The following is a 26,512-nucleotide window of genomic DNA, read 5'->3' as shown; positions in this document are numbered from 1 at the left end:
TCTCTCTGGAAAGAGTTGCCTGCCCCAGAGAAGCAGCCAGCTTTTGTGGACTTGAGTAATAGTCGTTGCAACGAAACTCTAGGTCATTAAGCAGGCACTTGTCCTAGGGGCTTGCTGCTTTGCAAAGGGACTGCCGCCCCAACAGACTTCGGCTACAGACACTTCTTGTGGGCTCCTGGGCTCAGCTCGGAGCATCTCTGTGGCTCATCTGTGACGGTCCTTCCGGTCACAGAGACTTGCTACTGGACTGCATAAGAAGTTGGCAAAACATCAAAACTGGCATTATAGTCATGATATATAGCTTCTTACAATTCACAAATATTTCCACATTCATGAGCTCATTTGTTCCTACTCTGTGAGTTAGGCGGGGCAAGTATTACCATGCCTCTCCCCTCAGAAATTCAGCTATTGAGGCTCAGAGAGGCTGAGCGGCTTGTCCTAGAACACACAGCTAGGTAAGGAGAGCGCTAGGATGTGAACACAGGCCTACACACAGAGCCCGTTCCTGATGATTTACCAGAGCCTGTCACAGTGACAAATGTACCAAGGTTTATGCCATCAAATGCTTCTTTTAAAAAATCAGACCGTGACCATCCTCTAAGATCTCCGATGTGGCTGGAAAACAAGATGATGAAAGTCATCCTGGTTTTGAGAGTCAAATGCCAGTTCCCCAGAGCAAGCCACTTGGGAATTTGGGACCCATGAGATGCCATATACTCTTGGCTGGCCAAAAACAGCCTCAGCATGACCACTGCCCGGCAAATTAAAAGGAGGGAGATGAGGTCCTACTAAAATGGAAATCCAGTGGGAGAAACCAGCTGGGTGTGCTCCCGGCTCCCCCTTCCTCTGTTGCTGGAATTACCCACACCCTTCAATCTGTTGGCAAGACCCCCCAGGCAGTACATTCAACACATTCATTATCATATGGGAAAGATGCGTGTTTGTTTAAAAAGTCAGGTTCTTTAACTTCTATGGCTCTTACAACTTCCTAAAGACCCCCAGGCTCTTTGTTGAGCTGAAGAACCAAATTAGGCTTAATATGATCTAATGTAAAGGTCTGAATTATGCCTTGAGTATACTTTCTGGGAGATGAAAGGACCAATATGCTTATAAAGTTCTATTACTCTTTAAAAAAGACTTTTAAAATGTTGGAAGTACCTCCTGGCTAGGGAAAGGATTAGATGCTCTGCTTTCAGTTCATTACTTCTAATATAAACACTCGGTATCCCTAGTGTTCAGCATCATTTGACTGTCTTTATACAAACTGAACAGATGGAAGGCCTTGGGCCTTTGTCTCTGAAGTCAGTTTAATGACTACGGCAAAGTGAGATGTTTTGTCTGATTAAAGGCTCCGATCTTCAAAGCCATACCTTCTTCCATTTGGGAAATGACAATGTTTATGGTGCCTGTGCCCAGTTGGTGGATGGATGGAGTAGGTAGCAAATCTCTCTTTGTGCCCCCCCAAATACCAGTCCTGGTGAAAAGAGGAGGTCCAAGTGGTCCATATGCTAGCATGAGATGCAAGCTCAATGGTGTATAAATCCTTATTAGATGCTATCTAGCAGACACAGGCATCAGACGCATTGGTGAAATAAATCGAAAGGCATGCAGCTTATGTTTAAAAAATATTTTTTTTAATTAATTTATTTTTTTATTCTTATTTTAATCCCCATACATTACATCATTAGTTTTAGATGAAGGGTTCCGTGATTCATTGTTTGTGCATAACACCCAGTGCTCCATGCAGAATGTGCCCTCCTCAATACCCACCACCAGGCTAACCCATCCTCCCACCCCCCTCCCCTCTAGAACCCTGTTTGTTTTTCAGAGTCCATCGTCTCTCGTGGTTCGTCTACCCCTCCGATTTCCCCTGCTTCATTCTTCCCCTCCCGCTACCTTCTTCTTCTTCTTCTTTTTTTTCTTAACATATATTGCATTATTTGTTTCAGAGGTACAGATCTGAGATTCAACAGTCTTGCACAATTCACAGCGCTTACCAGAGCACATACCCTCCCCAGTGTCTATCACCCAGTCACCCCATCCCTCCACCCCACCCCCCACTCCAGCAACCTTCAGTTTGTTTCCTACAATTAAGAATTCCTCATATCAGTGAGATCATATGATACATGTCTTTCTCTGTTTGACTTATTTCACTCAACATAATACCCTCCAGTTCCATCCACGTCGTTGCAAATGGCAAGATCTCATTCCTTTTGATGGCTGCATAATATTCCATTGTATATATATACCACATCTTCTTTATCCATTCATCTGTCAATGGACATCTTCGCTCTTTCCACAGTTTGGCTATTGTGGACATTGCTGCTATAAACATCAGGGTGCACGTACCCTTTCGGATCCCTACTTTTGTATCTTTGGGGTAAATACCCAGTAGTGCAATCGCTGGATCATATGGTACCTCTATTTTCAACTTTTTGAGGAACCTCCATACAGTTTTCCAGAGTGGCTGCACCAGCTTGCATTCCCACCAACAGTGTAGGAGGGTTCCCCTTTCTCCGCATCCACACCACCATCTGTCGTTTCCTGACTTGTTAATTTTAGCCATTCTGACTGGTGTGAGGTGGTATCTCATTGAGGTTTTGATTTGGATTTCCCTGATGCCGAGCGATATTGAGCACTTTTTCATGTGTCTGTTGGCCATTTGGATGTCTTCTTTGGAAAAATGTCTGTTCATGTCTTCTGCCCATTTCTTGATTGGATTCTTTGTTCTTTGGGTGCTGAGTTTGATGAGTTCTTTATAGATTTTGGATACTAGCCCTTTATCTGATATGTCATTTGCAAATATCTTCTCCCATTCTGTCGGTTGTCTTTTGGTTTTGTTGACTGTTTCCTTTGCTTTGCAAGAGCTTTTTATCTTGATGAAGTCCCAATAGTTCATTTTTGCCCTTGCTTCCCTTGCCTTTGGCAATGTTTCTAGGAAGAAGTTGCTTCGGCTGAGGTCAAAGAGGTTGCTGCCTGTGTTCTCCTTTAGGATTTTGATGGATTCCTGTCTCACATTGAGGTCTTTCAACCATTTTGAGTCTATTTTTGTGTGTGGTGTAAGGAAATGGTCCAGTTTCATTCTTCTGCATGTGGCTATCCAATTTTCCCAACACCATTTGTTGAAGAGACTGTCTTTGTTCCATTGGACATTCTTTCCTGCTTTGTCAAAGATGAGTTGACCATAGAGTTGAGGGTCCATTTCTGGGCTCTCTATTCTGTTCCATTGATCTATGTGTCTGTTTTTGTGCCAGTACCATACTGTCTTGATGATGACAGCTTTGTAATAGAGCTGGAAGTCCGGAATTGTGATGCCGCCGGCTTTGCTTTTCTTTTTCAACATTCCTCTGGCTATTCGGGGTCTTTCCTGGTTCCATACAAATTTTAGGATTATTTGTTCCATTTCTTTGAAAAAAGTGGATGGTATTTTGATGGGGATTGCATTGAATGTGTAGATTGCTCTAGGTAGCATTGACATCTTCACAATATTTGTTCTTCCAATCCATGAGCATGGAACGTTTTTCCATTTCTTTGTGTCTTCCTCAATTTCTTTCATGAGTATTTTATAGTTTTCTGAGTACAGATCCTTTGCCTCTTTGGTTAGGTTTATTCCTAGGTATCTTATGGTTTTGGGTGCAATTGTAAATGGGATCGACTCCTTAATTTCTCTTTCTTCTGTCTTGTTGTTGGTGTATAGGAATGCCACTGATTTCTGTGCATTGATTTTATATCCTGCCACTTTACTGAATTCCTGTATGAGTTCTAGCAGTTTTGAAGTGGAGTTTTTTGGGTTTTCCACATAAAGTATCATATCATCTGCAAAGAGTGAGAGTTTGACTTCTTCTTTGCCAATTTGGATGCCTTTGATTTCTTTTTGTTGTCTGATTGCTGTGGCTAGGACTTGCAATACTATGTTGAATAGCAGTGGTGATAGTGGACATCCCTGCCGCGTTCCTGACCTTAGGGGGAAAGCTCTCAGTTTTTCCCCATTGAGAATGATATTCGCTGTAGGTTTTTCATAGATGGTTTTATGATATTGAGGTATGTACCCTTGATCCCTATACTCTGAAGAGTTTTGATCAAGAAAGGATGCTGTACTTTGTCAAAAGCTTTTTCTGCATCTATTGAGAGGATCATATGATTCTTGTTCTTTCTTTTATTAATGTATTGTATCACACTGATTGATTTGCGGATGTTGAACCAACCTTGCAGCCCAGGGATAAATCCCACTTGGTCGTGGTGAATAATCCTTTTAATGTACTGTTGGATCCTATTGGCTAGTATTTTGGTGAGAATTTTTGCATCCATGTTCATCAGGGATATTGGTCTGTAATTCTCCTTTTTGGTGGGGTCTTTGTCTGGTTTTGGGATCAAGGTAATGCTGGCCTCATAAAATGAGTTTGGAAGTTTTCCTTCCATTTCTATTTTTTGGAACAGTTTCTGAAGAATAGGTATTAATTCTTCTTGAAATGTTTGGTAGAATTCCCCTGGGAAGCCATCTGGCCCTGGGCTTTTGTTTTTTGGGAGATTTTTGATGACTGCTTCAATTTCCTTAGTGGTTATAGGTCTATTCAGGTTTTCTATTTCATCCTGGTTCAGTTTTGGTAGTTGATACATCTCTAGGAATGCCTCCATTTCTTCCAGGTTATCTAATTTGCTGGCATAGAGTTGCTCATAATATGTTCTTACAATTGTTTGTATTTCTTTGGTGTTGGTTGTGATCTCTCCTCTTTCATTCATGATTTTGTTGATTTGGGTCATTTCTCTTCTCTTTTTGATAAGTCTGGCCAGGGGTTTATCAATCTTGTTAATTCTTTCAAAGAACCAGCTCCTAGTTTTGTTGATCTGTTCTACTGTTCTTTTAGTTTCTATTTCATTGATTTCTGCTCTGATCTTTATTATTTCTCTTCTCCTACTGGGTTTAGGCTTTATTTGCTGTTCTTTCTCCAGCTCCTTTAGGTGTAGGCTTAGGTTGTGTACTTGAGACCTTTCTTGTTTCTTGAGAAAGGCTTGTATTGCTCTATACTTTCCTCTTAGGACTGCCTTTGCTGCATCCCAAAGATTTTGAACAGTTGTGTTTTCATTTTCATTGGTTTCCATGAATTTTTTTAATTCTTCTTTAATTTCCTGGTTGACCCATTCATTCTTCAGTAGGATGCTCTTTAGCCTCCATGTATTTGAGTTCTTTCTGACTTTTGTCTTGTGATTGAGCTCTAGTTTCAAAGCATTGTGGTCTGAAAATAGGCAGGGAATGATTCCAATCTTTTGGTACCGGTTGAGACCTGATTTATGACCTAGGATGTGATCTATTCTGGAGAATGTTCCATGGGCACTAGAGAAGAATGTGTATTCCATTGCTTTGGGGTGGAATGTTCTGAATATGTCTGTGAAGTCCATTTGGTCCAGTGTGTCATTTAAAGTCTTTATTTCCTTGTTGATCTTTTGCTTAGACGATCTGTCCATTTCAGTGAGGGGGGGTGTTAAAGTCCCCCACTATTATTGTATTGTTGTCGATGTGTTTCTTTGCTTTTGTTATTAATTGCCTTATATAATTGGCTGCTCCCATGTTAGGGGCATAGATATTTACAATTGTTAGATCTTCTTGTTGGATAGATCCTTTAAGTAGGATATAATGTCCTTCCTCATCTCTTATTACAGTCTTTGGTTTAAAATCTAATTTGTCTGATATAAGGATTGCCACCCCAGCTTTCTTTTCATGTCCATTAGCATGGTAAATGGTTTTCCACCCCCTCACTTTCAATCTGGGGGTGTCTTTGGTTCTAAAATGAGTCTCTTGCAGACAGCATATCGATGGCTCTTGTTTTTTAATCCAATCTGATAGCCTGTGTCTTTTGATTGGGGCATTTAGCCCATTTACATTCAGGGTCACTATTGAAAGATAGGAATTTAGTGCCATTGTATTGCCTGTAATGTGACTGTTACCGTATATTGTCTGTGTTCCTTTCTGGTCTATGTTGCTTTTGGGCTCTCTCTTTGCTTAGAGGACCCCTTTCAAGATTTCCTGTAGGGCTGGTTTTGTGTTTGCAAATTCCTTTAGTTTTTGTTTGTCCTGGAAGCTTTTTATCTCTCCTTCAATTTTCAATGACAGCCTAGCTGGATAGAGTATTCTTGGCTGCATATTTTTCTCATTTAGTGCTCTGAATATATCCTGCCAGTCCTTTCTGGCCTGCCAGGTCTCTGTGGATAGGTCTGTTGCCAATCTAATGTTTCTACCCTTGTAGGTTACATATCTCTTCTCCCGAGCTGCTTTCAGGATTTTCTCTTTGTCTATGAGACTCATAAGTTTTACTATTAGATGTCGGGTTGTTGACCTATTTTTATTGATTTTGAGAGGGGTTCTCTGTGCTTCCTGGATTTTCATGCCTGTTTCCTTCCCCAAATTAGGGAAGTTCTCTGCTATAATTTGCTCCATTATACCTTCTGCCCCTCTCTCTCTTTCCTCTTCTTCTGGGATCCCAATTATTCTAATGTTGTTTCGTCTTATGGTATCGCTTATCTCTCGAATTCTGCCCTCGTGATCCAGTAGTTGTTTATCTCTCTTTTTCTCAGCTTCTTTATTTTCCATCATTTCATCTTCTATATTACTGATTCTCTCTTCTGCCTCATTTATCCTAGCAGTTAGTGCCCCCATTTTTGATTGCACCTCATTAATAGCCTTTTTGATCTCTACTTGGTTGGATTTTAGTTCTTTTACTTCTCCAGAAAGGGTTTCTCTAATAACTTCCATATTTTTTTCAAGCCCAGCTAGCATCTTTAAAGTGATGATTCTGAACTCTAGATCTGACATCGTACTAATGTCCGTATTGAGTAGGTCCCTGGCAGTCGGTACTACCTCTTGTTCTTTTTGTTGAGGTGATTTTTTCCGTCTTGTCATTTTGTGCAGAGGGGAATAGATTAATGAGAGAACAAAATGCTAGCAGAGTAACAACGTCCCCAGAAAATATACTCTAAACAAATCAGAAAAGACCTGAAGCAGTGGGAAAAGAAAGGGAAAGAGAGAAAAAAGAGAAAGAAAAAAAAGAAAAAGAAAAAGATAAAGATAAAAACAAAAACAAACAAAACAAAACAACAAAAACAACAACAAAAAAACAGAATGTGATCAAATATGATCAGGCTGGTATACAGATCAGTGCCACACACTAGATTTGGGGTGTATTTTGGTCTGTTAGAAGAAAGTGCCTCCCAAAATTTTAAAGAAAGAAAAACTTATATATGTACAAAAATAAGGGTTGATATGATGAAGGGATGGAATATGACTATAAAGATGAAAATTATAAAAAATTTTATAAAAGGAATTGATAAGAAGTTGTTTGAAAAAGAAAGAAGAGGATTTAAAAAAAGAAAAAAGAAAAAAAAAGGGAGAGGATGTGATCAGGCAGGGGAATAGAAAACACCATATACTAGAGATTTAGGGTATATTTTAATCTGTTAGAAGAAACTATCTCAAAATTTTAAAGAGAGAACAACTTATATATATATGCCAAAAATACGGGTAACTACTATGAAGGGATAGAATATGACTCTAAAAATGAAAAATAAAAATGTTTTTTTTTTTAAAAAAAAGGGATTGATAAGGTGTTGGTTGAAAAAGGGAAAAAGAAAAATTCAAAAAGAAAAAAAAGAAGAAAAGACAGTTAAAAAAAAATTAACTTTGAAAGACTAAAGAATCATGGTAAAAAAGCCATGAATTCTATGTGCAGTATTCCCCTAGCGCTGGAGTTCTGCCGTTCTCATTGATCGGTAAACTTGGTCTTGGCTGGCTGTTCTCGCTGATCTTCTGGGGAGGGGCCTGTTGCCGTGGTTTCCAAAAGTCTTTGCCGGAGGCGGAATTGCCCTGCCCTTGCCCCCTCCCGGCTAAGTAATCTGCTCGGGTTTGCTCTCCGGGGCTTTTGTTCCCTGCGAGCTTTCCGTTCAGCTTTGGAGGCGGAGAGTGAAAATGGCGGCTTCCCAATCTCTGCCCCGGAGTAGCCGAGAACTCGGGGCCCCGCTTCTCAGTGAGCCCCCAGAGAAAAGCCGTCAATCACTCCCGTCTCCCCGGTCTCCGGCCGCAGTCCGTGCTCACCCGGCCTGTGACTGCGCGTTTCTATCTCTGGCACCCGACCCCGGGTGGAGTCTCCAAACCCAGCAGATCCCTGCGGTGCACTCCCGCGCGGCTCCTCCCAGGGGAGGAAGGTGAGTCTCCCCGGATCTGCCGCTTGTTGGGTCCCTGCTGGAGGAGCAGTGGCCCGACTGTGCCGCGGATCACGGTTTATGGCAACCCCGAGCTGAGAGCCCGCGCCTGGGCTCCGCCTCTGCAGCCGGCTTCCCTGCTCCGATACCTGGGAGCTCTGCCACACTCAGGCACCCCCGGTCTTTCTGTGACCCCGAGGGTCCTGAGACCACACTGTCCCGGAGGGTTCCACCCCCCGCTTAGCCACCAGAGTGACGTCCCTCGGCGGAGCAGACTTTTAAAAGTTTCGATTTTGTGCTCCGCGGCTCTATCACTTGCCAGAAGCTGCCGACGGAGGCCCCTCCCCCGTCGTCTATCCTCCTGAATATCGCCTCGGATTCACTTCTCCGCACGTCCTACCTTCCAGAAAGTGGTCGCTTTTCTGTTCAGAGAGTTGTTGCTATTCCTTTCTTCAATCTCCTGTTGGGTTTGTAGGTGTTCAGAATGGTTTGATCCCTATCCAGCTGAATTCCTGAGAGGAGACGAAATCCAGGTCTCCTACTCCTCCGCCATCTTGCTCCACCCCCTAAAAAATATTTCTAATTAAAAAAAATAACGTATATTGTAGAAATTTGGAAAATGCAGAAAAGCAAAAGCAAAAATCACCCATGATCTTGCTATCTAGAGATCAACACTGTTATCGCCTTGTTATATATGTTTCTATGATTCTCCAAGTATTTAATAGAATCACTTTTTTAAAACAATTTGAGATCCTATAGATTTGGTGGCTTTCCTTTTTTTCACTCATCAATATATTTGGCATAACTTTTTACATCAGTGAATATAGATCTATTTCATCACCTTTGTTAATCATATCTATCAGGTGGATAGACCATTTATCATAATTTAATTAAGCAATGCACAACTAGTGGACTTTTTTTTAAAGATTTTATTTATTTATTTGAGCGAGAAAGAGAGAGCAAGCCAGCGTGCATGAGTTAGAAGAAAGGGCAGAGGGAGAGGGAGAAGCAGACTCCCCACTGAGCAGGGAGCCCGATGTGGGACTCAATCCCAGGACCCCGGGATCATGACCTGAGCTGAAGGCAGACACTTAACCGACCAAACCACCCAGGTGCCCCACAATTGGTAGACTATTAAGTCACTTTCACTTTTTCAGTATTATAAAGGGCTGTGATAAAAATAAAATTTTTGTGCAGTAATGTTTTCTGATTGTTCTCTCAGGATAAATTCCTACAGGATTACAGGATCACAGGGAATGCATGCCCATTTCTGACCTTGACATTTACTGTTCAATCACCCCTCCCAGTTTGTACCAGGAACATATCTGGGCACTCATTACTTTGAATTCTGACCCACACAAGATATCATTTTAATGCATAATTTATCTCAATTTTAGAGACAAAAAAATGACTACAGCCAATTAGAGAAAGGCTCATCTGAGCCCATGTGAAGATGAGCATGCTTTGACCATGCTGATTGGCCATCGATAGTCCCCCCCATTGTCAATTTCCCTTTTAAGTCCTTTGTTCCCTTTTTATTGGTTAATGAACTTGTTGCTTGAAAAGTTATCCTCTTCACCTATCACATATGTTTGGTCATGGTCATTTACTTCTGCTTATAGTGGTTTTATTTATGTACCAAGTGTATATACATAGCTCTTTATAACTTTATGCTTCTTTGTGGTTTCTATATTTGTCCCTATGCTGAGGAAAGCCCCCTCCATCCCAAAGTTGGACGGTTACCTTTATTTCTTCCTATTATTTTATAGTTTCTTTTTATATTTCAGTTTGCCTTGATGTTATTTTTACCACTAATATTTTTTTAAAGTGCAGAAATGGCAGGACACTTTGAAATTCCATAGAATTGTTCATCCAAAAAGGCAAAAGGGAGTCCAACTATATCTTTTTCTCTGGCAGCAGGAAAAGAAAAATAGCATGAAGGTAATGGAGAAAAGACCAGACTGAACACACTTTCCCTATTGTATTAAGATTGTGTGTTCTTCATGAGTTAACTTTTAATCAACTCTTTTTGCTAAAAAGCACTTTAACATTGGTGATCAATACATTTCAATGCATCAGCTGGAAAAGATGCCCAATTTGAACATCAGGAGCCATGAATTATAGTGTTCTGATCCCTTTAATGTGTCTGAGCACCTTGGGCAATCTTCTCAAGATGCCCAGATTTCAAATGAGGAACAGGTCAGAGAGAAAGCTCTGCATTTGTGGACTAGGTTGGCCTGCACGAGACGCATCACGAGGCAAGGTCAGTGAGGATATCCCGAGAGAAAAGGACTTGAGCTGCATGTGGACTGAATTAGAGAGAGGGGAAACAAAGTAAGGGGACCAGAGTGCCGGCAGGTGCAGAGAAGAGAGGAGGGCCTGGTAATGACATAGGTCATTATTGTACAGGCAGTTCACATTTCACCAAGTGCTTAGATATACAAGTTACTGCCTCTCATCTCTGAACCCCTTTTCCTTCCTCTGTGAAATGGGATAATGCTAAGAAGATCCCATTTCACTTCTTTTCTTCGAAAGAGTTCAGTGAGCACTACTTAATTGAAAATGGGCCTTGCTTGGCATCACTGATGGAAAAGTCCGGGTACAGCCCTCAGGTATGGCTTAATCTGGGAACTGATTTGCTGAGAGCCATCTTCAGAGTCTCTGTCTTCTCTGCTGTTTCATGTCCAGGCTCCATGGGATGGCACAAGATCAGATAGCAGCTCGCCACCTGCATTCTTCTGGGCTCAAGTCCAGGATTCCCTCTCGTTGTATTTGGTCACTTGCCTGTCTGTGAAGCAGTCACTTTGGACTGTGGTTGGGGTGATAGAATTTCCTGTTTGGGTGGTCCCGAAGCCTACGTGCTATCCCTGGAGCCGTGCATGCAGGACAACCCAAACCCCATAGCCCAATGGTTAAGGAATGATGTTCCTCCAAAGGAGACACGGGGCACTGTTCCTTGGAGAAGAGGGAAGTGATGCTGGTCGGGCTAAAACAACACTCATTTTGACCAAGAACCTTAATATTTTATGATTCTGTAAATTAACCCTCAGAGGGTGATGGATTAGGTATCAACCATCCCCATGTTACAGATGACAAAATGGAGGTTCAGAAAGGTTCAGTAACTTTCTGCAAATTCTCCCTGCTAGTAAAAGGCATGGTCACAACTCACATTAGGTCTTTTTTTTTTTTTAAGATTTTATTTATTTATTTGACAGAGAGAAACAAAGGGAGAGAAGGAACACAAGCAGGGGGAGTGGGAGAAGGAGAAGCAGGCTTCCTGCTAAGCAGGGAGCCCAATGCGTGGCTTGATCCCAGGGTTGAAGGCAGACGCTTAACGACTGAGCCACCCAGGCGCCCCATCACACTTGGTCTTTTGACTCCAGTACCACACCTCAGTGGAGGAATATTTCCATCAAGGCCAAAATACTGAGGCTCAAGCCTGGGCTAGGTAGCTGTTCTGTAGACTTCTGACTGGCCTTCTGGGCCACAGTGTGACCATCTTCACTTTGTCCCCACTGACTTTATGCTGAGAACAGATTGAATGAGCAGTCAGCTTTGTGCTGCTGTGGTTCAGTGGTGATTAATGACCCTGAGAAACTGACCTGACAGGTGTGAAAGGGAAATTTCTGAATGTAAACTGCCTTCTGCCACATGCAATCATTTGTGAGTCAAAAAAAAAAGAGAAAGAGATGACAAATTGGCTATTTTCTTCCCCCTATGCCACAAAGGTAATAAATCTAGTGTATCTCTCAGCTGGTATTACCTACTAAAAACAAAATGAAGCATTTACATGGTTTATGTGATGGTTGGCAAGTCAGTAGTGGTTCAAATCTCTTATCTTTCATAAAGATCCAATTCCAATCCACAAATGAGCTTAATATGCTAATGCCTGCTCTGGACCATGGGGTTTTCTTGTTACAAAATCCCCCACGAGGTCTGACATGGCAGCAGGGTGTACAGTGGCCAACAGCACTGATTTTATAATCAGACAGATTGTAGAGCTATCACTGACGGGCTCTGTAATCTCCCCGGTCCTCAGTTTTGTCATCTGGAAAATGGGAATATGTAGTGGTACTTTCTCACATGGTAAGCTACAGACTCATTTTTATTTTTCACTCCATGGATATTTCTTATGCACCTAGCACACGTCAATGCACTGGCTTAGAAGAGGATACAGAGTGGGCAACACAGCCCAGGTTCTGCCTTCTTACACCTTTTGGCTTATTAAAAATGTTATTAATGTACAAGGTGGTGCTGAAGATGCCTCTTAATCAATGACACTCCCATATAAATCTACAATTTATAATAGTGATAAGTGTGGCAAAGGAGGGGCTAAGTGGTAATACGAGAGTGGATGATAGGGAAATGTAATCCAGTCCAAAGATGAGTGGGAATTAACCAGCAAGATCAATTCCCACTCATTTTAGGAATTATGAAATAATCCATCAAAATGTAGATGGATTATACCTTTGCTGATCCTTGTCCTTCGTAATGTGACCAGACCCTCCCATCAAACAGTGGATTCTATTTTTTCCATGTCATGAATCTGGGCTGGTCTTGTGACTTAGTCTGATTCTCCTTCCCAGGCAAGGAGACAGGAAAATGGAATTAAAAACAAAAAACAAAAAAACAACCAAGAGAAATAACAGATAATAGAATTGAATCCTGAGAGCCTTAGATAATGGGATTCTCAAGGATGAGCTTCTGTTCAAAAAGTAATACTGAAAATCTCAGCAGTCAAACAGGAAATGATGAAATAAAATCAATGGACACTAAAATGGAGGGTAGCTGAAATGAACAGTTTAACAGCATGTGAGACACAACTGAAAAGTGAAGTGGAAGATAGCCCAGTGAGATCACCAGGATGATGCCCATGGAATGCAAACTGTTCCAGAGAATAGAGAGGGAATGCTCCCTAACTCATTTTATGAAGCCAGAATAAGTTGATATCAACACCTAACAAGGTGAAATTATAGAAAGAAAAATTACAGCCCAGTCTCTGCAAAAGGCATAGAAGATATATCATCATCAATGACGAAGTGTTCACAGCTTGTCTTCTGTGGTGGGGAAAGAGACAGTGATACCAGTTAGTACCACTCCCTGTTCTGTTTGTCCTGCACATCATGGTCGGTGCAAAGAAACAAGATAAATAATTTAAATGTACAATGAGTGAAAGAAAGAAAATGCTAATGTAATTTCCAGATAAAATGAATAGACATGTATAGAATGCAAAAGAATCTACAAACTATTAGAATGAATTTCTCAAGATTGCTAACTATAGGGATAAAGTTCCAGAAATCTTTTTCTACTTAAAATCATTGAAAAACTGTTTCAAACACATCATTATTAATGCCTTAAAATGATCATAATTTTGATAGAACCCATACCCTCTTCACCTGTGGGAATAATTGGACAAGTATACAAATAGCACATCAGGATGCTGATTACCGGTTCCCCTCCTGCCACTGGCCCTTTACTTTAGGGGCCTCCTCTGGCCCTCCTCCAGCCAGCCTTGAACTTTCTTTCATGGTGAGAAAACCTCAAACCAATGGGGTGGTCTACCCTGTGCTCCCCCCCCCTTTAGACCACATGCCAGGTACACAGGACCTAGAAAGGGCCCTGAGATCCCAGGTCTATTGTCTGAGGGCAGCCTGGGCCACTAGTATGCCCATCTCTGAGCCTAGTGGTTGGCTCTTTGTAGACGGTATAGACAGAATTTGACCATAGGGGTGTGAGAGTCCACTTATTTTATAGGATGAGCTCGGGCTAAGAAGTGGAGGGCCAGCACCAGGGCCAGCTCACTCTGCATCACTGTGTTCCAGCATAGAACTCAAGGGCCTGGTGATTCTGCATTTGAACATGGTGCTCCAGGCTCTTATAAAGTCATGCTTATTAAGATTGGAGGACAAGACTACTTTCATATAACAACTTTAAAATATTTAGACAAGTGCTATGTCAGCCTTCAGTTGCTCTCTTAGATGAACAAGCCTGCAGATCCACAAATGTTAAGGGAAAGCTTGTTCATCCCAATTTCATTTTAACAGAAATTAGGAGTAAATCATAATAATTGATATGGAAAGATGTTTTAAACTATATTAAGAGGAAAGAAGTTTAAAACATTTGATCCTATTGGTGTGTGAAGAGGAGTGTGAGAGCGTATGTATTCCCCGCCCCCACATTTAGAAGCAAAAGGACATTACAGGCCCTCAGCAAAATGCTGACAAAAGTCATCTGGGTGGAATGGGAGGGTGGGTAGGACATCAGGTAGTATTCAGGTACTTAATTTTTGCTTACTTGAGTTTTCTAATGTTTCAACAATGAATGTGTATCATTTGTGAAATCAAGTAAATATTAAATAAAAAAAAAGAACAAGCCTCTGTAGTAAGACACAGCCAGTTTTCTAAGAGAGCTTCAGGATGTCTGAGACTCTTGCACAGGGAGGATAATTTTGTCTTCCCACTCAGTAATGTCCCCAACTTTCAAGAGACATCATCAGAAAAGACGTTTCTCTCCTCCTACACCCATCCCCTCGGTCACCCACCTGAAGTGGCCACGAGCCATAGGCTCCCAAATTTGCATATCACTTCCTCACCCTGGGGCTTCAGTTCCTTCCCCAGGGGTAAGAGAGGCACAGGGGGCACCTCAGGATCCCCAGGGGTTGAAAGGCATGCCTGGGCCTAGGTTCCCCGATTCTGACTCAGAACTGCTGGCTTACCATTTAATTTATGCCTGCTCATGCCTTGACCCATCATTGGGGCAGAACTTCTTTCAACAGAGTCAGGGTGGAGGTGGCAAGTGTGAGAGTAACACAAGAGACTTTAATTAAGCTCTCCTGGAATGCAGGGTGTCTGGGGGCTGGGGCATCGACCCTGCCAGGCTGTTTTCTTTCCGGGGTGCTTACAGCCTTCATAATATCTTTTCGAGTTAAAACAAAACACAGAAGCTTAGTTAATTTATGTCCACTTCCTACACTCTGTTTAGTACATTAACTGTTTCCTTAACTTACTGGGTGATTTTGAAGACTAGGCAGAGTTTATTGTCCGGATGACATTTCTGCTTTTTATTACCAGTTTTACTTTGAGCAAAGGAAGAAAAAACTTATAATATTCAACTGATCACAGATGAAAACTTTTATTAGTGGAAGAGGGTTAAAGGAGCCCATACAAACATCTTCTTGACTTTTTGGCACTCATGGGCTGGAGCCCATTTCAAATGTTGATTGTATATGAACGATCGGATCTGAATGGGCCTTGAAGATCATTACATTTTATGAAACCTGAAGTCCTGAGAAACAATTGTGTGTAAGTTCTCTGGCCAACGCAAAGACAAAATTCTGTGAGCAGATGGTTCTGAGTCAGCTGGCTTAGTATCTTCAGCTGAGAAGGGTCATAGCCTTCAAGACTAAGGGGAGAATAAAGAGCCATTTCTCTGAGTTTCAGAAAGAGAGGAGGACAGGAGGTCAGGAACGTATGAGGACAATATGGCGGCCTTAATCACATAGGTTAATCTACAGAAGGTCCAGGTCCAGCTTTAAATGCCTTGTGAATTGCTCTTGTGTCAACAACACCCAAACATAACACCACTAATTCTGTGCTCTTGAACAAATCACCTTACCTCTTCATTACTTTTACTTCCTTATCTGCAGAATGGCACAATAGAAATATACATGCCTCCCAGTGTTGTGAAACATGAACAAAAAGGGGAGTGTAACATGTGTACATATAGAAAGGGTCAGTCACAAGCCCTCCTTCAATAGAAGCTCTCTTTATTCTTATGATTGGAAATAATAGAATTGGTCTAAAAGTTAAGAAGACTTAAGGCCTTAGCATAGATGATACAGACCTGGATTCAAATCCAGATTAGATCAGCATGTGCCAGACATTACAGAGTTACAGAGTGTATCTCACTGATTCATTCCTAGAGCATGCTCTTCCCATATCAGGTAGCAAGGAAAAGTTCATATGAAATAAATCGTTCAGATTAGAGTCAGGCCTAGAGCAGATGGTGCCATGTGAGTCACGTCGTTGGGGAAGAGTGAGTGTACTTGCTAAGCAGTAATGATTGATCTGTCCCATGGAAATAGGTAGGTTGGGTCCAATGATGCTACACAATACAGAAGCTCAGTTGATTAATGATCTACCAAAGACCATGAAGGGAACGACGATTAATCTTTATTGTTTTCATTGACGATAAGAACACTGCCAATTCAGTTGGAAAAGATTACTGCAAAGGGGTGTGAGGCCTTGAAACAGAGACAAATGGCACATGCCCAGAAGCCAGCTTCCTTCAGCAAAAGGAAGATATTCATCATAGGATTACCGTCACCCAAAGAGAAAGCCTCCAAAATAAAGGTTAAGAGAAAAGTAGTTTTCTCACAGGTTTATAAAGCCATGCCCAAAAGGACAATGGAGGCCACACTGTTCTCTGAAAAGAGAGGGTCCAGAATTAATGAGAGACTCAGCGAGGGCCGATGGGTCAAAAATGACACAGAGGACCATGGCAGTTAATCGCCATTAACAATGCCTGAAGAAACAGCCCTGGAATGATCAGGAAACAAGCTAAGGGGGAACCTGAAACAGAGAGCACTACTCAGGTCCAGGTCTGGGGACATCACAAAGCCTGGGGAGCTATAAGAAAATGACCCTATTTACTGTGCAAAGGCTGTCAGGGGTGATCCAGATTTCAAATCTGGAAAATAAACATTACATGAGAACTAATGGTTGAGCCAGCTGCCTAGAAGGAAACAAAAAAAAAACAGATTTAGGGATGCTCATCTCTTCCCAGCTAAAGAGGACCAAGGCCTACTTGCCACTTGTTCAAGACGTGACTAGAAAACAGGGCACATCTAGTATTAGATCAGTGTTGTGCTAGGGGCTGGATACCAGCTCTGAGGAAGAGTCATGCATTATTTATATTCATCCATGGAATAAATATTTATTAAACCATGTCTTTCATTTATATAAAGAACAAGGCAGTTGTAGAAATGAAGGACCAAAAATTAGAAGTCAGTTTTATTTGAGCTTTATATCACCCCAAACATTCATTCCAGTTGTTTTTGTCTAGTGCACATTATCAACATCCCACTTGGTAAGCAACGGTGTTTGGATTATAAAACATTCATTCACCATCTCTTTGCCACTGAGAATTGGAGAACCCCCAAGTCTAATCCAATACCTGCTCATCTGATTAGATACGGATCCTTTGAGTTATATCAATTATATTAGAATCATTTTGTTGTCCTGAAGACCTTTGCTGAAGACAAGGGTCCAGGCAAAATCTTAAACCCTTGAAAGAGTTATAGTCAAATGTTTTGGTTGCCCCAGATGAAGGCTGGACTACTTGAACACCATATCAGTGCTACTCTAACATTATCAGTTGACAAAGATAACTTTGTGATTTCCTCAAGGACTTCAAGTAAAATTGCACCGGAGCAAACATATCAACCAAAACATCTGAAATCCATGAAGGACAAATGTCTAAGGAAGCCATGGATCCTTAGGAAAAATAATTCAGGTAGGACTAGGGACTATATATAGATACCTGGGGGTGAGGGACAAACATTTCTTCAAAGTTATAGGGATATAAATTAAGCATTTTCTTTCATGGAAGACCTAGGTGTTAGATCCTCATTAACAAACAGCAATTTAAGCCAAAAAAAAAAAAAATCTGTATAATGGGGAGAATTTAAATACATTTATCCCCTCTCCTTGATTTTTTATTTGGCTTTGGGACTAGAAAAATTGCCACACATGCTGAAGATCTTGGAAACAGGATCTATTGCCAAATTTAACATGTGTACATAGGCAAAGCATACCAGTCTTCATGTTTGCAATTTTATTTGAAAAATCTGGGTATTTAAAATTATACCCAATATTTCCTCACAAATTTACATTGTGAGTATGTCTAAAATGAGTCATAAAGAACAAACATCAAGGCAATAACAGTCTTATTTGTCACACTTTGCTGGATTACATTTAAAATGTACATCAGGGACTGAAGATAAAGAATCCACAGGCCAAATCACTGAAGTGGCTTCCCCAGCAGGGTGGTTGGGTGGGCTAAGAGGCTGGAATGAGTGGTTCTTCCACAGTTTCATCTACATTAGTACCAGCTAACTCCTTTCCCAGCTAGTGTCCATCAGAGTTGCCTGGGAGTAATCTTGACATTTTCTTTATTAACTTCAAAGACATTTTCTCAGAAACATAGGAAAAGAAATTTCAGTGAGTGTGATTCCCCTAAAGAAATAACTTCTTGTTTTTATCCCTGAGAAGAAGTTTCTGAATATCCTCTGTGAATGCCAAAAGGTTTTGAGTTACTATCGACAAAATGAGGCACTTTTATTTTCTGTGCCTTTTCATTTCTATATGATAAATTCTGCTTATTTCCAAATATCCATACACTGGTTATCATTTAACTAGGGAGCTTTACCACAATCCAATAAAGGACCCAGCTCAAATATTGTTTTGTGTATTTTCTGGAGGAGGAAACCAGCAACACCAAGGTTCAGTGGTTGGCCAAAGTCTCAAGCCAGAGGGAACAACAATTAGTAAAAGACTTAGATTTCCTGGCTAACAGTTTATGATACTGACAGAGTAATAACCCATCAAGATTCCAAAGCCATAGTCAGTCGACAGCAAGAGCTTTAATTGCTCAGTCTCCTCTGGCTACTCTTGGAAACATGCAGAGAAGTGCACAGCGTATGTGTTTTCTGGCTGTGTTCTCTGAGTATCACCATGGATGCTCTGAGAGGCCACGGAAGAGGTCTCACACAGGTGGTTATCTGACAGCTGCAGCCCCAAACTCCAAAATAACAGTTTAAAGCTTTTTAATGAACTGTTTTTAATTAATAGCTTACGTCTTACAGATTTGGATCCAGCTATTGGACGTGGCTATTGCTTCATTATTTAACCAGCAGTGTCTGCATATGGGGGGTGGTGGGACATCGAATGTATATTGGTCCTGAGCTTAGAACTGGTGGACAGCATGTAAAGCAGATGTGCAAGGACTGGTGTCAGTAAGACCTGGTCCCCGAGCCCAAAGAACATGCTTTCTAAACCAGCAGGCCACAAATGCTAACCCCATACGCAATTTAATATTTTCTAATAGTAACATGAAGCATAAATAGAACTAGAAGAAATTAATTTTAACAGTATCTTTTATTTACATGATATAGTCAAAATATGACCATTTCAATATATAATCAATAGACGAACATTTTCATTAGGTGTATTTTGCTACTAACTCTTTGAAATCGGCAGTGTATTTAACATGAATTGCTTATCCCAAATTGGAGCAGCCACATCCATATCTCAAGTGCTCAGTAGCCACATGGGGCTGGTGGCTACCCTGTTGGACAACTCAGGTCTAGAGGCGATATGGGTGAAAAAGTAAGGAAATGAATACAACAAATACACATAGAGATTTATGCCACTAAGGAAAAACAGAGGTCTGAAAAGGAGAATCATTGGTGAGGACGAAGAGCAGTACTTTGGAGAAGCTGGTCTTCCTGTAGACGTGACCATTTAGTTAAGATCTTGCTTTCCCCAAATATAAATTAGAAGAGTAATTACATCTCTGGCTTTTCACACTTCTTTGTGAAGATCAAGGCAGTTATCTAAATAGCTGTAGTAATAAGGGATCAAATTTGAAATCACTTGGGATCATTTTATTTTTCCAAAATTTCAAAGGTACATTACATTTGGTCCAGCGAAAGCATGTGGGTAAAACATGACATTCAAATGGATGACCTGCAATGTGGGAACTGTTCAGTTTGGACTTCAACAAAGTAATTCCAGAGTTTTCTTTGGATTCACTGGGGACAAGCAAGAAATCTGGGCTTAGCTCTTGAAAACATTTTGCCACCAAGTGACATTAGAGGACTTTTCCTTGAAGGCTTATTCCCAGATGGTTTCAGTAGGTGGGAAACACGAGTTTATCCCAACCAAAGGCTAAACCTAACACTTGGAGGGTTCCAGGTTCTAGAGCAACTGCTTTTCTCTCTTCACCCTATTCCTGGTCCATTCTTGATGTTTAGTAGAAACAGAAGAGCTGAGATTTCATTTTTTCTCATGAGAGACCAATTATCTCAAAGAATAATACCAAACTTGATGCAGGAGTGGATTTGACAGTCACTCTCTGACTCTGCTTTGGGACAAACAGCCCTGGTCCAGGGTTGCACAGTTATTCAATGGCAGATCTGAGACTAGAATCCAGGTTTCTCCCCTCCTCGTCTGTACCTCTTCCTGAAAAATTAGGCAGCCTTCTCCAGAATTCGGATGAAGGGTCCTATAACCAGTGCAGGCATTCGTTACTAAAAACAAACACACACATATTCCCAGTGAAGTACCAAAGCCTCAGAGCCTGAGATATTTTATTGTTGTATTAAATTAATCCTTTGCTCCTCCTGTCAGTTCTTTTATCATTATATTCCCTTTGGAGGATGGAGGACCATTAAGGATGAAATTAAGATGCTTATAAATATCACTGACTGAGAGGTACAACTAACTACTCAAGTAGATGCTCTGAATTAAATTTACATGTTTTATGACTTGGGGGGCAGGGTCTGAGAGAGAAATACAGTGAAAACACATTCTCACAGACCTTTGTTTTTCTATGTCTCATAGTTGAAAGGCTGACATGCTAACAACTGTATTAAAATTTCTTCAAACTCAGGTCAAAATTCTATTGATTTTCTAAACTGTTAGAGCTTTCCTTCTTTTTGGCTTTCTGAGAGTGAACCTTTTTTTTTTTTTTTAAGGTGGGGAGGGGCAGAGAGAGAGAGAATCTTAAGCAGGCTCCACGCCCAGCACAGAGCCCAACATGGGGCTCCATCTCACCACCCCAAGATCATGACCTGAGCAGAAACCAAGAGTTGGACGCTTAAGCAACTGAGCCACCCAGGCGTCCCTCTGCGGGTAAATCTTATTGGAGAAAAGCAGAATATTTATAAAGGAGTCACGATGTAAACCCTATCATCACTATTCACATGCAGTCTGTATGTTTTTCCACAGCGTGGGTTCCATCGCTCTGGCTCTGCATCATTTAGTGATGTTGCATAGCCATCATCGGGGCGTTCATGCGAGCAGTGGGCACATCAGTGCTTGTGAGCATCTCCTCTTTCTTGCACGAAGCGCTGGTCAGTGAGGGTGCAGCTGTGAGCCACACACGCCAGGTCCCAGGCCCTGCAGAGGCTGCACTCTGGGGGGAGAGAGGATGTTACAGAAAGTGTCCCAGACAGATGCTGAGTGCGAGCTGCCTAGCAGGAGAGTCTCGGCTGCTGGAAGAATCACTGGGACGTCCTCTAAATTGGGACGCAAGGCTGTCCTTGCCAGGTGATATTTAGGCTGGGACCCCAGCAATGCACAGGTCTGACAAGGGCAGGGTGGAAGGCACAAGAAACAGAGGGAATGGCATGAGGGGAGGCCTGAGGCAGACTAGAATTCTGTGAGTTGAAGTAGCGACATATAAAGTACAGTCAGGGTGGTGGGATTGGGTAGAAGACTAGGTCAGGGGCTGGGCCATTTAGGGTCTCAAGGGCATAGAGGCTTGCATGCCATGGGAATATAGTGGGAAGCCACCAAGGAAGGCTTAATTCAGCTCATGTTTTGAAAAAATGGCTTTGGGGTTAAGATACATCACAGGCTCTTGATACAGGGGGAGATTTAAAAAAAAAATGCTGAAGCCGGGCATAGCCTAGACCAATTAAATTGGGGTCTCTGTGATGGTGTGTTTTTGGAATACCCCTCAGGTGATTCTCCTGTGAAACCCAAGCTGGGCTCCATTGAGCAAAGTGGACTTCTCACAGCATGAGGCAGGGCTAGGCTTTTTCCCCTGCTGTTTGGGCTGCATTTAGTACAAAGGGACACAATTAACTTAAACCCCTCACACCGATGCAAATGTTCAGTTTACTCTCAATAACTCAAGCACAAAAGCATTTGAATCAACAACCTAAAATGCTATCACCTGAGTTTGATAGATGTCAAAGGGGGAAAAAAAGCAGCTTGTGATATTAATTATGTATCAGCCAAAAATAACACTGTTCGGCATACCACACCTCAACCGTGTACTGTTGGTTGGAAATATGTCATTTGCTATGTACACATCAAAATATTCCCGCTAGGGCCTTATTAGGGAAATATTTGGGGCCATGTGGAATCAGTTAAATCCCACGACGCTGTGAACTACTGTGTTGCCGAGATGCATGAGCTGTTCTCCAACTAATGAACCATATCATTAATTACAGACACCTCAAATAAAAATGCCTAAGAGGCAAGCATGATATATACAATAAATAAAAGGGTCGTGATTTGCAAAGGGGCCAGCTCATTCTGAACCAATTGTCTCCCGTTTTCCTGGGCTGTAATTGCAGACATTAATTTGATTTATCACAGTGGGCTGGGAAAGATCTCACAGTTCGCAGAGATTAGAGAGTTGTGAAATCTGCGCCCCCCAGAGTGCTTTCACCAAGTGCAGACAACACATTTCAGATCGGGCTTATTATTGAAGTGGCTATTTCCAAAGAGAGAGTTAAATTGCTGGGAATAACCCTCTCAAAATCCTTTTCCATCCATTTTTCAAAATGACACTGATTTTAAAGGTAGGGGTTAATGAAGCAGCCCCAGTTACTACTAGTAACATCAAATGAAAATCCTTGAATTATTTTGATAGTAGTAATTGTCAAGTTCTTTAAGTAATTGGAATGTTTTCTAAAAAACAAAACAAAAAACAAACAAACAAAACAACCTAAACTCCATTGTTAATAATCCTTATGAAAAAGATGTGTGGGCGTCTGTTTCCCTCTTTTCTATTGTTTTATATGTGTGAGTGTGTGTGTGTGTGTGGGTGTATGTAGTTCACTTTTTGGAGAATAGATAGATAGATAGATAGATAGATAGATAGATCGATCAACTAATCTATCTGTTTAAGCATTCATAGGATGGAAATTAGCCTGTTAAATGTATCAGTGCAACAACAGCAAAGACAATTCTTTGTAGTTCCCCGACGATTCTCATTTTATAAGTAGACATCAGCAATTAAATAGCAATTATTTACTGGTCATAAAAAAATAAAAGAGATAATGTTAACCTGTTTGTTCAAAGCGAAGAGCCAGCCTGTGCTAATTCCAGAAACGGATAACGTTAATAAAGACCATTTATTGAATGCCTACACTGCGCTGAGGGCTTGACATCCGGTGGCATCTCTAAAATACCTTTGTGTGCCCCACATAAGTACCAGCTGTGAGTTCTGGGAGGGCAGGGACCCACATCTGCTTTGCTCACAATGTATTCCCAGCCTGGTACATCATAGGTACTCAATATTTAAATGGATGAATGAATAAATATCTTGGGTCTAGGGCTTTCTAGAGGTTGGGAGTGACCTAGGATGTTTTCATGTTTTCTGATCCTTGTATATTAAAAAAAAAAAAAACAATGTTGAGAAAATGTGTCTTGGTACCTAAGAATTTTTTTTCCAGTCTCCAGTGTCCCCTTCTACCCCCAAGGTCATATCGGGTATGGTGGCAAAGGTTTAGATGTGCTACCCTTTGTGAAAAGGGGGTTTCATTTCTCTGCTTTTCCCCTGGCCCTTCACCTGCCCCATGACAGGCCTGACTTGCACCCCACCTGAGGTGGTTTCTGGGAAGGACGACATTATAAAACAGCTTCCTATAGCCCTGTCTGTGTCCCACGTACTGGCATGACTTACCCTGCAGGATTTTATGATCTGATAATCTGGACCATTATCGCCATTTCTAGGACAGTTTTAGCTGAAAAGACATAATCTGTGTTTCATAGAAAGTCCCATTAAAGATGCACTGGGGAAAAGGATGGTGTTGGTGGAGGGGGTGGGAATTTTACACCAATAGAGTGGGGACTAGGGTTATAAATAGGGAGGCCATCCAGAGGAGGACTCTTTGAGAGTGAAAGGAGGTGTTATTCATTACACTCAGACAGCAGGCTAAACCAGGGCTGTTGTCCGAGGAGGTCATATGGTCAGGTTTGTTCTGTTCTTTAGCTCCTTGCCATTTAGTGTGTTTTGCTGTGTCTTCTTGAGCACTGAAAATCACATTCATCTATTGAATCGTGAACCCCTTTAAGGATCTGCAGAAAGTCCTGCCCCTTTTTCCCAGGAAAATGCACAAGTTCAAAGCCCGACAAAATAGCCTTTATGATGTCCAGGGGTTTGTGAGCTGTCTGACCCCCCTTCCTTGGTTCTGAAATCAAAGACCTCCTGAACCTTGATGCATCTTTAATGATTTTCAAAACAGGTCTTTTACCCCATAGCGTGGCATTCCACTTCCCCTGTGCTTTTTCCCCCTTGCCTTTGCTAAACCACAATGTTACCTTAGCAGACAGAATATTAGACCAACATGCTGAACCAGTGGATGCCAAGCCAGTGGTTTTCCAGAGAAAAGAGCCACATGAAAGCCCCCTGAGCTGCATCCCTGTATTTAAAATGTTTAGTGGTTGGGGAGCTGGAGAAAATAACAGCCAATAGGTATACAATCTAAATTTGCAGAGGGGATAAAAGCAGCTAAAATGACAAAATGTCTCCACTTCTGGAAAATATGGGGAACCTTTCCACCAGGTTGAACTGGAATCAATAATTGCCTAGAAAATGTCTCCCGGAAGCACAGTGGTATTTAATGACCAGAATCCCCATTCACAAGAAAAGTGCCGGGTGGCTCTGCCGAGTGCCTGTGTCTTGGAGGAGAAGGCAGAGACATTGACTGGGAGAGGAGTCCATTAAGAAGAAGAACCATCTGTCAGTTCAGGTTCCTTTGCATTTCACTGGAAATATTTCTAGTTGTCATGAGAAATCTCTGGGGTCTCAAATTAGGACCTCCTTCCTTGTTGTAAACTTAGGGCTGAATGAATCTCTTACTCCCCCATTCCTCCTCGGCTGGGTGATCCCCATAAAACAAACAGGAGATGGGAAATTGACCAGTCCCGTGACAGGGCCATCCATGCGAGAGGAACCCCCGTGGGGCTCCATGCTTCCTGCCGCCTCTTACACCTTCTGCTCTTGGAAGTTGGCTGTCTGGCTGCAATTCTGTCAATAATTGAAAGGCAGCCTCAGTTGTTGCTTAGGGGTGTGTGTGTGTGTGTGTGTGTGTGTGTGTGTGTGTGTGTGTGTGCATGGGCTACAGGGAGGGACATGAGACCCAACAACCTTGAACGTGCCCCTTCCGGACAACACAGTGAGAGGCAGAACTATAAGAAAGGAAAATGGGAACACTAGAGGTTTTCCACATTAGCTGGTTCTCCAAACAAAAGAATTTGATCACTCCCATGGTGTAGCCCATCAGTGGATCAAAAAGCGTATGACTGTTTTGCAACCTCTATGACATAACCCTATTCAAATAAAAATCAAGAATGGACACAAAATTCTTTAGGTACTCCATTGGTGGAGAACTAGACATTCACATGGTGCCAACTTGCAGCTCATGAGTGGAAAAATGATCACAGGCATTGCCTTAAGTAGAAATGGATTTGACCATTTGTTATGGCAGGGGAACCAGACATAATGTGTTCCTAACAGAAGGCAGTGGGAAGTACCTAGCATCATTAATGAACTATTCATGACAAAAGTGCTCAAGGATTCTAAAGCCAGGTTACTGGAAATGAGGAAGAGGGGATAGAGTGACAAGTTTATCCACACGATGAAGAACCAATTAAACAGATCTAGAAGGTGGGACATTCTACAGGACAAGTGACCCGATCTCTTTAACAAGTTTAAATGTCTTGGGAAATGTAAGATAAGGGTGCTGATATGAGGACTTATTCTTATTAAAAGGGACTCAAGAGAAATGGTAATCTAATAAGATACATGACTTTGATTGAATCTTGGACAACAAAACAGTTTTAAGAGATATTTGGGAATGAGGAGGGAAACGGGAACGTACACTGAGCTCCAATGATAATAGGCCATTGTCAGTCATGTTAGGCAAGATAGTGATGTGGGGTTGTGTAGAACAACATCCTTCTTCGGGGTACATGCTAAACTATTGTCGGACAAGATGTCTTAATGTCTGCAATTTACTTCAGTATCAGAAAAAAAAGATGACTCCAAATGGCAAAATGTTAGCATTGCTAAATGTTTGGATTTGTGGGTGTTCGTTGTCTCATGATCTACTTTTAAAAATAAAACAACATAAAAAGTGGGAAAAACATAAGAACATGTCCCAGAAGAGGGGCAAGATGTAGAGAAGGAAGGAGCAGCCAGTGGGAATATCTATTTACAACCAGGGAGTAATGCCGGAGAGGAAACAAGGTGTGGCTTCCGTTACCCCCACCTCCTTGCTTAAGCCTTCCGTGGCTCCCCA

The sequence above is a fragment of the Neomonachus schauinslandi genome, chromosome 1, assembly GCF_002201575.2.
Source record: "Neomonachus schauinslandi chromosome 1, ASM220157v2, whole genome shotgun sequence".
In the NCBI taxonomy this organism is placed as follows: Eukaryota; Metazoa; Chordata; class Mammalia; order Carnivora; family Phocidae; genus Neomonachus; species Neomonachus schauinslandi.
Note: the sequence above shows the minus strand (reverse complement) of the source record.